This window comes from Phodopus roborovskii, unplaced genomic scaffold (assembly GCF_943737965.1).
Source record: "Phodopus roborovskii unplaced genomic scaffold, PHOROB, whole genome shotgun sequence".
Lineage (NCBI taxonomy): Eukaryota > Metazoa > Chordata > Mammalia > Rodentia > Cricetidae > Phodopus > Phodopus roborovskii.
Genome location: NW_026125111.1, coordinates 81,828 through 94,939, shown reverse-complemented (window position 1 = coordinate 94,939; position 13,112 = coordinate 81,828). Strand labels below are relative to the sequence as shown.

The following is a 13,112-nucleotide window of genomic DNA, read 5'->3' as shown; positions in this document are numbered from 1 at the left end:
AGATATAACATTAACAGGAAACTTTGGTACAAAAATAAGCTTCAAATTTGGGGAATTTCATTTCACAGAAAAATACCAAAAACTTTCTTCCAAAACAAGTAAGTCAAAATATGACATGTATAATATTGATGAGTCATATGACTCAGCCTTTTCTGTACTCCTTACATTTTATATACAAAAAATGCTTTCAGAGTGCCTTTATAAATAATAGTAATCCTTGTAATCTACAGTTGGCTCTTCTAGTTTTCTGATGCCCATGATAACCCTGCTGTCCAAAATATCGATGAGAAACTCCAGAAAGGAGGAATTTATACTTTTAAATTATATACCATTCAGAGTAACATTACAAAAAATTTCAGTGTCCTGTTCAGGACATCAATTATCCTCTTCATTAAGTGTATCCACATTGCATATCCTAATTACTTGCTTGTTATTATCTAAAGTAGATGTTATCAGAATAAAGATCAAGATTTTATAGCGGTTGTATACAGAATTTGGTATCATCTCCAGTTTGGGCATCCATTGGGGAGTGGGGGGTGGGGGAGGGGGGGGAGGGGGAGAGGTCTTAACAGTATCCCCAGAAGGTAAGAGGGAACTACTGTAGTAGTACAAGTCATTAAATCCTAGACATTTTATTGTTTTTTTTGGTGCATCTTCTTACGCATTTCTTCAAGAGCTGCTTCTTTCTCTCTTACAATCTGCTTTAAGTCTTCTTATTTTTTTCATCTCTGATGGTTTCTTCTAATTCTGGTGGTGGCAATAGAAAAATATCTTCCATATAGCTTTTTACTGAAACAATTACTTTGTCCAAAAGATGCACTTGAACTTAATATGCTTTTGTCTTGCTTCTCATGGGAGCAGTTTTCTACCTCAGTTCTCTTTGTCTTCCCTGGTTGTGCTATGGCTTGCGACAATGTTGTGTTGCGGATTATCTGATGTTGGTAAAATACTAAGAAGTTGGGAACTGGAAGCATCAGTTCCATTCATGACTGTGTTACTAGCTTTCTTAATTTTCTCCTTTTTGTGTAATCCATCTTCTTAATGGATTTTGCTTTTCTTTTCTTAGAAAAACTCTGTTTTGTTTCTTCTTCCTTCACCACAAACTCTGCATCTTTGTAAGAACTATTACTCTTCATTAAACTGCTAAAGGAATCACAACCTTTTATAGAGCCCAGACAGTCAGGGATCCGAGTAAGACACACTCTCAATTCTTTAGTGAGACCAAATAGCTTTTTAAATTCAGCATCAGTCTTAGTATTACTTCCTTGAGAATATTTCTTGTTATTTCTTTCTTCAGTATTTTTTTTTTTTTTTTTTAACATCGGTGCCATCTCCACACTGGGTCAATGCGAGCCTGAATTTTCCTCTGAGGTTTCCAGAAAGGCGCTCTGGAGTCTATTAGACATTTTAGAAGGGTAGGAGAGGACAGGGCAGTGAATAGTGTGGGGACAGGGTCCCCTACCGGGCGAACCAGAGAGGTGTGGCCCCGCAGGCCACGGAGGGCGTGCGGCGGGCCTATCTTTGATATCATTAATAGAATTGTTTAGACATACAGAGAAATGTTACTGTGATATTGACTTAGAGCACTTTGGGTACTTGGAGGGGGCAAATGTCTCCCTTACTTGGTTTAGGGAGACAACACAGGATTTACTTCTGAGGGGAAAGGATTCCTGGGACTTTAAGTGTGCAGTCTCTTCATTTTCTTTGCATCCTTTTTAATCTTTTTGGATTATATTTTTGGAATGATGTGAAAAGCTACCTCTAAAACTTCAATATTGAATGCTTATTGTATTAAATTTAGAGTTTATTCATCTTGAATTAATTTTCATCGTAATACGTTTGGCCAACTTCTAAATTAATTTCTTGGTTTGGTAAAGTTTTATCATTGAAGCACCTCTTGATGAACACCCTATACTGGTCCAGTAGTTAGTATTCCCCATTTTCAAATATTTAAGAATAGTTTTTGCAAGTGTGGGTGATATTTTCATTTATTTCTTTATTCTTCCTCTCTCTTCCTTAATATCCCAATCACAGTTTTTCCTCCTCCCACTCCTATTTACACCCCCTCCTCCTCTACCACAGATCAACTTCTTGTCTGTTTTACTTCAGAAAACAACAGGGGCATCAACTGATTATGGCATAACACCTAGAAATAAGACTAGGCATAAACCCCCATATAGAGGTTGGGATGAGGCAACCCTGTAGGAGAAAAGGGGGTCTAAAGACCAGGGCAAAAGTCAGAGGCACCCCCACTCCTACTGTTACAAGTCTTACGAGAACACCAAGGTATACAACATATATGTGAGTGATTTTGTGTGTCCTATATTCAGTTTATGTTCTGTTCCTTTCTTGTTTGGCTCTAATTTGACAAAGAATGTTTACTAACTTGTTTGTTTGTTGGAGCTTTCTATTAAGTTTTGAAGTCCATTAGCACAGATATGTAGTTTTCCTCCTCCAATTTGATGTTGCCTATTGTTTGTCTTTTTATACTCAGGTTCATCTTCAATTTATTTTATCTGTGTTTTGTAGTTATTCTTATTTATAACCCTGAGTATAGTTTGCGATAGATATACCTAAGTACTTCCTTGATATAACTTTCTTGTTCAAGGTGAAGTTTTTTTTATTTCTTGAGACACAATCATGTGAGTTGAAAGCAAATGCAAGTTTCATTTACTTTTGTTTTTAATATACTTTCATGTTTTACTTGCATTTGTTGTTTGAGCTAGTAATTCCATTATAATGTCAAAGTCGAATTTTGAGAAAAAATTTTTCACTTTTCAAGTATTTTACAGAAAATATTTAATGTCCCATCATTTGGTATAATATTATCAATATATATTTCATGGATATTCTTTTGCCCTTTGGAAAAGGGACAACTATACTTGTAGTTTGGAAAGAGTTATTTAAATTACTGTATACTTTTGATTTACTGATTCAACTTGTCATAGGTTTTTCTTTAGGTTAATGCTGTGATTATGTACAGTAACTGTCCTGTTACCTAAAACATCACTTGTTTAATTGTGGCATTTAAATTTTTCTGTACACTCTTGGTTTATCCAGTATTTGTTTGTTTTCTTGCCTGTTTATTTATTTGTTTATCAATTGTAGATATTGTGAATGGGACTGATTTCCTCATTTCTTAGTCAATTTGTTAATTTGCTGTTTGTTCTGCATAGAAGGTGCCTTTCATTACTCTTTAAGTCTCTACACTATTGTATTAAATCTAAATTTTGCTTCATATCTTTAGAAAAATCTCATCTAACTAAATGAAATTATTTCATTTGTGAAATTTTTGAGTAATAAGTTCAAATAGTGGCTTTTCCATACTATATATGAAATTGTAGCAAAATAGCAAGTTTATATTAGGAATTTAATAAACATTGTAGAATGTATATTCATTTATATAAGTCATGAAACAAAAGGAAAGGAAGGACTTTCAAGAGCACTGAATTCCTTATAAATGTTGTATAGAATATTCTTCAAACTTCATGTAGTTCTATATAGTGAAATGCCCTCTGTTATACTATAGAAAGGTAATTAGTTATAAACCATCATTACTATATCATAGTATGCATTATATTTAATTCTCTTGCAGCTCAGACAAAATAAAATGACTAGAGTACCCTTGAGGAAGCATTGTTATGCATATTAATTTGAGGCTCATTATTAAAGTCATACTAACTTATTTTAACACCACTGTCATAATCCTGAGATAAACAACCTTTTTATACAACTATTGATTCTCAGTATAGTATCTGGTTTTAATTTACAAAATAAATCTTGTTTGATAATGGACATGACTGTTGTTCACAAATAAGAGTGTCTTGTTCCGAACCTAGCCTGTGGCCATTATTTATGTGACTAAAGTTTATTTTTCTTTCCTTTATATTACTTTTCGATTTTGTGGCTGAATAAATTCATTAGCCTACATATTCTGAAAGATTTTTTAACTTATACTATTAAGAAAAAACAGCAAAAATTGTATAAAACACAAACACAAACACAATGCCAGTTGAACCTTTAAAAACTGATTGGAAGCAAATTTTCATTTACTTGCAAACTCACTATTACTGAAATCAGCAAGGAAGCCCTAAGCATCTAGTAACACCACCAGAGGTGGTATTACATAAAGATCTCAAATAAGGATTTATTTTTTCTAATACTTCATAAAAGAATGAATTTGTTTCAATAGTTCACAAATTATCTGTAGTTAACTTGATAAAAAACTGAAGTAAGGAAGTCTGAAAAGGAAAAGCCAGTTGTAATATACACAACTGATTCTATCATTGGAACAATGGAAGTTGGTAACTTCCAGTTTATTTTATAGGACTTACTATAAAAGGAACAAATTTTCACAATTTGATTCAATAAATTGATCTCATTTTATCACCTAATATGAAAAAACTACCTAATTATTGATGAAAACTTGTGGTCTAATTAAGAAAAATATATCAAGCTACATTTTAAAAACTTGAGCTTTTCGTATGTATTGTTATAAATGACATATACATGGATATATATCACACATATATGATGTAACTATATATATGCATATGTGTGTGTGTGTGTGTTTCAAAGACCCTAGGCAAAAGACAGCAAAAATAAATGTAAAGAAAGAAAGACAGGTTTTTTTTTTTTTTCTACAAATCAATCATTTTTGGCCTAGAGTCTTGACTTTGAGATCTCATGTCACTGACATCAAAATCTGTTTCAATTAACACAATATCTTCCAACTTTACTCTATATCATTACACACAGGCAAAACAGGCCTTTGTGCCTTTTGGGAAATGTATCATAAATATTGGAAATAATAACATGTATATAGTTATACGTATATGTATACATGATACAAATATATGTATAAGTATGATATATTAAAGGTGTATATGTGTGGGTGTGTGTGTGTTTATAAGTTATTTCTTAATTTTACCTTGTAAAGTAATGACATCTAATGTAGAAAATTTTGATTCAGTGGATTTAAGGTTTAAATATTTATAAAATATATTTTAAACATTTGCTGTACTCAATATATCACACCAGCACAAAGAAATTCAATCCTCAAACAAGTAAATAATGCATGCTAATCATCCTCTTTTGTTTTTCTCACAGATGGTGGCATGCTATTTCTCCTATGACTCATAAATGTGTTTCATTTTTAATTATGAACTGAAACTATATTTTAAGAAAATTCTTATTTTATTTTTATTATAATCAAATTATTTTTTCCATAATGTAATATAAATTGAAAATCATATTTTCTATAAAGATTTAATTTATACCACTAAAAAATAACAAAAAGTTGATTTACTATGTGAGGAAGCCTTAGTAGTATAAGTATTACTATATTTAATTTGATGATTTTTCTTCTGCAAAAAGAATTTGGATGATATCTGTAAACATAAAATGATTTTATTTAATGGTAAATACATATATTTATTTATCTTATAGCTTGAAGGCAAGTAGGTGCTGATGTGCCTATTAGTACCAACTATTGTTTCTTAGAGAAATAAAAAGTAAAACTTTAGCAAATTTGAATTTTATATCCATGATACATGATTAACTTAACTCAGTAATTGCTAAAACAAACTAGAACTACCTTGTATCAAATGTTACAGTATGTGTTCCTAGTAATCAGAATAGGTCCGTTGATAAGTTTTCCCTGATTTTTGCAGTTTAGTTTTTTAGTCTATTTTCCATACAAACATGTGCACAACATTGCCTTGCCACTAACCAACATAATTAGTACTGGTTCAATGAGTAGTTAATGCTTGATTATTCTTCTTCATTATAAAATTTTATTAGTTACTTGGTAGTTTTTGTACAAAATATTATGCTCATACTCACATCCAAGCTCTCACTAAATACCCTTCCCTAATCACTCAACTTTGTGACCTTTACAAAAATATACTTTGAGAGTAATTTGTGTTGCAGAAATGTTCTTGATATGTCATCCTCCTCTATAGAAAGATCTACTTGTCAATGTATTTACTCCAGAGAAAATACTTTTTCATCAACTAATAATTAAAAATTGCTCCGTCTAGGGGTTGGTTTATTACACAACTCCTATGTCAATGTCTTTATTGGTCTAGGTTGGGCTTTCCAAAAATTTGTGCTTGTCTGTCTTAAACAGATATCTACTGAAATGATCAAACATCATGAACAAAAGCAACATGTGAAAGAAATTTCATCTTATAATTTGTAATCCATCATTAAAGTGAATTGAGGGCAGGGACTTAAGATAGTAATCTGGATGCAGGAAATGAAACAACAGAGGACATGGAGGAACACATTGTACATGTTTGTTTTCCTTACTTGCTTAGTCTTCTATCTCATACAACCCAAGACCACCCAAACACAGGAGTGGTACTTGTACCGAGTGAAATGATCCTTATATCCATCACTAGTCAAGAAAATGTTCTATTAACTTTCTATACCCCATTGTTTTTGAGAGTTATTCTCAATTAGGCTAACCTCTTCCCAAATAAATTTAGCTGATGTCAATTTGAAAATAAAAATCCATTCTCCAGCACACTGCTCTAACGACTGTGAGTTCATATGTGATGCTATCATGCCAAGAAGATAATGCTTAAATATTTTTGAGGCTTACTGATCTGTCTCTTTTCCAAAGAAATTCTTCTTTTAATCCCATACTTACCTCACTGCAGTCTTAATACCCATGTTTAGATTCTAATTCGGCTCAGTGTTTAGCTGTGGGTGTCTGATTCTGTTTCCCATCACCTACTACATGAGGGCTCTATGATGGTGGATACGTTGGTCATCAGCTGCAGATAGTGAGGAAAAGACAAGGCTACAGAAACCCACAGAGGCAGCTGACCTGAACAAGGAGGAGCTAATGGGTCCCCAGACTGATAGCTGGCAATCCAGCATTGAACCAATTCAGACCCCCTGAACATTGGTATCAGTTAGAAGGCCCGGGCAGTCTAAGGGGGCCTCTGACAGTGAAACCATGATGTATCACTGGTGCACAAAAGGACATTGGGAGCACATTCCCCATGGAGTGAGTACTCCCATAACCTAGAGGGAGGGCCTAGTCCCTACTCCAAATGACTTGACAGATTTTGTTGACCCCTCCTGGAAGATATCACCCCTCCCTGTGGAATGGGGGCTGGGATGGGAGGGATGGGGTCTGGGGACATGGGAGGGATGGAGAAAGGGAGGGAGAGGGGGAACTGGGATCGAGTATGTAAAATATGTAAAATAAATAAATAAACACCCACATATGGGCAACATTCTCAGGTTGCTAATACTGAATTTCTCCCTAAAATCCACCCTCTTCAAACAATTTTGGAGATTTCAAATATTAGTTTTCAAATGTCTAGTAAACAATAATGCAAGGTCTCAAATATCCAGTTATCAAATTAATTACCCAAATACCAAAAGTTAAGTGATAGGATTCTAGACAAATCTCCCATAAATAGAGTGATATCTGTTGGGGTTTTATCTCAGGATAGAGCAACAATGACTTATAAGCAAAACCTAAAAATAAAGCTTAGATTTTGTAAAATTGGAGTTTAACTGGCATCTTATTTTTCTGTTATGTTTCTGACCCACTGACTCCCCTGAGCAGTCAATGTTCCCCTCCTTCTTTTTCTCTAGACTCATCCTGCCAAATCCTTTCAAACATTATCAGCTATCATGGATCTGGGGAAATGGTAGTCAAGCTGGGCAATTTTTGTTTTTCGGTGATAAAACATTTAGGGAAGGGAACTTTATTTGGGTATTCACTCCAGAGATATAAGAATCCATTATGGCAGGAAAATCTGACAACAATATTCAGTAATGGCAGTTAGAGGAAGAGGTGAGAATTCACATACTCAACCACAGTAAAAACTAAAGCAAAACAAACTTGAATTGGTATGAGGTTGTAAACTCAAAATCTTAGCTATATTGATACATTCCCTCAAGCAAGGCCACATCTCTTAAACCTCTAACACAGCATCCCTCTCCCAATCTCAGAAAATAAGTATTGTAGTACTCAAGTCAATAGGGGAAATTTATCACTCAAACCACCACAAGCAGAAAAGTCAATGAGGTGTTGATCAGAACTGGACAAGGAATAAAGTGTTAATTACATGCCACCTGAGATGTGCCCACCAGTGCAATAGTGTTGAGAGCTATTTCTGATAATAAATAATCACTCTCTTGTTTAGGTTTGGACACCTGATCCATCAAATGTATTATTTCCTTAACTTTTACTTAGCCTCAGGGAAATTCTTGGGACAAGGACAGAAAACAATCACATTCCCTAGTCTTGTTATTAGTATAGTTCCCCCTTTCACATGTTTGAAATGGACCTGTACTGTCTTCACGGTTCTCTATACTTGTCTTCTGGGATTCTTATACAATTTCCATTAAGCTCTGATTATGGAGGTTCAATAATATTTCTGGTCCAAAATTCCATTTTCCACATTCTTTCAAAATCCACATGATCAGGTTTTCACAGAAATATCATACTGCCCAGTACCTAGTTCTGCACTAGTTACTTTTCTATTGGTATGAAAATAATATAATATTTAAGGTAACTTACAGACGGTTTATTTGGGATTTAAGGTTCCATAGGGACAAGATTTCATCATGGAATAGCAGTATGAAATAAAGCATTACAACAGGCATGTTGACTGGAGCAGAAGTTCAGCTTACATATCAATCCATAATTGGGAGTCAGAGAATACACTGTAAATGGCTCAAGTCTTTTGAAAACTCAAAATTGGTATCACAGTAATTTGTCTCCTCTAACAAAGCCACACATCCTAATCCTTCCCAAAATGTTTCAACAATGTGAGCTTTTTTGCTATTCTCATTCCTACCACCAAAATGTTAATGTCTTTGGAAGACATAGAACTTACAAAAGAAAACGTTTTCATGTTATATAAGTCATGTCATCAATCTTCCTTTTAAAACAATTAAATTTTTATGCATTTGTTTATACTATCTCAAATCTTTGTCATAAGAAATTTTATTGCACAGTCTAATGGTCATTAAAGAGACTTATAATTTCCAAATGATCAAAATAAGTGTTCAGTTACTGTGTGAGTTCAGCCATGGATGTCACATCTATATCACTCAAGAAATATTACATAATTGGGGGGAAATAATGTGAGAGAAGGAATACAAGAAGAAACACTATGTAAGGCTGGCCTACAGACAGGACTGAGCTGTTACCTGAACTCACAGCATTTGTGGTTACACAAGACTCTCCAAGATCAAGAGACTTGATAATTGCAGATCAAACTGAATTGGGGTTTTTGATGCTTGATCCACCAATGAAAAGCAATTGACAATTAAAAGAGTATTTAAGGAAACAGAGTCCCTTTTAATATAGAGTGACTGCCACTAGAATTTTGCCCATGTCCCAATAGGTAATAACATATCCCTGTTTGTATGGAGAGAAATAATTAAATTTACTGGATTATAAAAATTGAATTGAAGTATTAAGGGAGATGGTAGGCATACTAAGGAAAGGGAAATTTAGACTGATGGGTGTGAAGATTGCCTGTGATGACCAAGACAGCTTTTATATAAGTAGGAAAATTTCAAGAAACAAGGAAATGTTGTATTTATAAAGGGCCTTTCTGTCTGTTTGTGGAGAGCAACCTGTATGCTTTTCTAAAACCTTGGTTGTTTGGAGGTTGTTGGACCCCTTTGGTAACATCTCAATTATATGTAACCCAATCCTTCTATGGAAACTTCATTTGATTTCAAGAGATGACAAGTTGGGGAACTGTCTCCCAATTGCTTGGTGATTTCATTTATATCATTCTCATATATGTGTATATTTTAGGATCTTTATTGTATTATGTCTTCATACTATTCCCCTCAAATAGACCTTAATTTTATTCATCTCTACCCTTATTCCCATCCTCATTCCTTTCTTTCCTCCCTCTCTGTACTCGATCCTCCCATTCTAGCCAACCACAATCCACCCATAACTATTCATTCCATTGCTCTTTCCCAAGAAGTTCTGTCTGTCACACAAATCTGTCCTTACTCTACACTTAATCTCTGTTGCTCTATGGATTATAGCTGGTTATCAATGAATTAAAAGCTAATATCCACATGTAAGTGAATACATACTATATTAGTCTTTCTGTGTCTGGGTTACATAATTGGGATGATTATTTTTCCAGTTTTGGGATTTAATTTCTTTTTACAGCCAAATGATACTTCATTGTGTAAATATACCACATTTCCTTATGTCTTCATCTGCTGAGGGCTATCTCAGTTGTTTCTAATATATAGATATTATGATAGAGAAGTTAATCTTGTGACTATGTAGAACCTTAATCTCTGTCGTGTCTTTTGTATGGGCAGTTACTTTGCTCCCAACCAAAGGAGAGGTATAAACACCTACTAAACTCCCAAAATCTATTATCTATGATTGTATGTTGACTAAACGATATGCTAGGTTAACAGTGGCTCAAAGCATGTGTGACTAACCAACCAATGTATGATTTGACTTAATGAAAACTCCATATGTATGAAACAATAACAGACGCAGCTTGGGTAACCAAGAACCTGAGACTAGAAATCCCATAGTCCTAGGGTAATACCAAATACTATTGTTCTAAACCAAACTAAACAAATAGACATAAGAAAAGTGACTGTTTTTTGTAAGATTCTTTTTATTATTATTATTATTTTCTTATTTTATATCTGATACCAATTCCCTCTCTCTCTTCCTCCCTCCCATTCCCCGATTGCCTCTTCCATCCCATCCTTCCCCCACTCCATATAGAGGGGTGATGCCTTCTGGGAGGGATCAAAATATCTGTCAAGTCATTTGGAGTAGGGAATAGGCCCTCCCCTCTTGTCTCTTGGCTAAGGGAGTAACCCTCCATGGGGGATGTGCTCTCAAAGTTCTTTTGTGCACCTAAGGACATTCTGTTATACTCATAGATCGGTGCCTTCCTCAGCTATCTGAATAAAACTTCCTCCTATGGCAAATGGGAGTAGACAGAAACTCCCCATCTAGATATTATGCAGTGAGTAAGGAGTGAGATATCTCGGAATACTGACACAAAATGGAAGGTCTTCATCAAACTCCTTTCCTTGGGGCTCTGGAAACCCTGCTGAAGAGTAGTTGAAAGATAGTAAGAGAATGGAGGACATCAAGAAAACAAGGCCCTCTAATCCAACATAATTTTAAAGAGACTGAGGTAGCATATAGAAGCCTTGCACTGGTCTTCACCAAAACAATTACAAACACTGGAAGGAAAAGTGGATACATGCTTGTTTTCCTAACCCAGAAGCAATTTCCAGTTGATAACCACTTGAAAATGAACATGTTCTTGCCTTCACTGAAGTCTCAACAGAGAAACAAACTCCATGTTAAGTGTAGGCTACATGGCTAGCAGTATATGGTCAAGAAAAATGGCCTTGAAGGTATCTTAGGTTTCTTATCTCATAATGTCATGTCATGGATTTTCATTATCTTGTTCCTTCATATTTATTTATTTTCTTTTTTACTATAAATTATGGCTTCCAGTGTTGGGCTTTTATGAAATTTCTTAGTGTGTGAACAACAGGTACTTTGTTTCTTGGTATTTTCCCTGTGCTCTTTCCCTTTGGTTAGTTTTTTTATAGTATTCAGTAGTTTTAGCCTTTGTTTTATCCCATTACATTTTATTTAAATTTTATTATTATCCTTGAAAGACATTGTTTTCTAATGAGAGAAAGAATGGGGTGGATCCAAATAGACAGAGATGATGTGGAAAATGAGAAGAGTAGAAGGAGGAAAAACAAAATAAGTTTATAGTATGTGAGAAAACTAGCAAAAATGTTTTATACAAAGGAAAAGTAAATAAATAAAATATACTTGCATCCTAATATAATTAAAAATAAAACAATATCAACCTGAATAAAATTTTGTCTATTTATATTCATCATATGTAACTTAGCTAAATGATAACAAAGCAAATGCAAGTTTTTGTTCTAATGCAAATATCACACAATTAAAGTAATATGGTACTATTCTATTTGTCTTTCTGTTAAGACTTTGGGTTATTTATTTGGCATATAGCATATATTAGCCAATTATCACCCACTTCTGTCTTTCAAGCAAAAGAGGATTTGAATTCTGTAGCATCAATAGGCTCCCTCTCCATCAATAAAAATTACACAACCCACTATTATATTAACACAGTATGTTTTGTTCACCTAGATATCCCTTTTCCCTGAAATCTGCTTCAGTGTTCATCTCAACATTACTGATGGCTTTAGTTTTCTTTCTACTTGTTTTCACTGTAGAAAATGTTTTTATACTTGTAAGTCAAAAAAAGAGTGACATTGTTCTTATATGTTCCTTTTGTTCAATCAAAATTAGGGGCTGAATCACACTATTTGAACTATATGACTAAGAACAGATTGCAAGATCTAAGATCCCAATCAATAAGTCGACTGTGAAAAGTATCTTATGGTTTTTAGAAGTGAAAGGAACAGGAAAAGGTAATGAATGTCATAGAAGAGGGACATAAGTAGAGTTCAATCCTATTTATTTTGTCTCTTTTGCAGAGCAAATGGGCTTAAAACCATGCTTTGGCTGGATGTTGAGAGAGAAGGTTGGAAAAGGTTAGAAGAAAAAGAAAGTATTCAGCTATCGTAAGAAATAGCTGTTGGTACCATAGTTTTGAAAAGTAGTTAAAGGACCTGAGAAAATAGTAGTGATTTGATGGTATAATTTTGTAATTAAATATACATTACCTTCTTAGTGAAATAGTGCATAACTGTATATGTTGTATAAATCTGTTAAGATAATTTAATCATTTCTTTCTCTAAGAATTTAATGAATTTCTGTATAACCTGTGTAATTAGGCACTTAGCAAAGTTTATTTTTTAAGTGAAAGATGGATGGATACAAACACATATGTCTGGTTGAATGAGAGGTATGTAGGCAGTGATGATTTCATTATTTAACTTAGGAGAACTTCTCTACTTTTACATCAATAGTGGATTGAAATGATCATTTACATTATTACACATACTTAACATTTGTTTGATAAACTTCCCATATATTCCTTATAAAAATTTATGAATTTTAGTATTTTATTACAACTATGTGCACAGATAGAAACACATATGTATAGCATGAGCAC

The 13,112-nt window shown here is 33.8% G+C and overlaps 1 pseudogene; it reads right to left on the bottom strand.

The window, feature by feature from the left end:
• Window positions 1-632: 632 nt before the first annotated feature.
• On the bottom strand, window positions 633-1,331 carry LOC127225973 (ligand-dependent nuclear receptor-interacting factor 1-like; annotated as a pseudogene).
• Window positions 1,332-13,112: the final 11,781 nt, after the last annotated feature.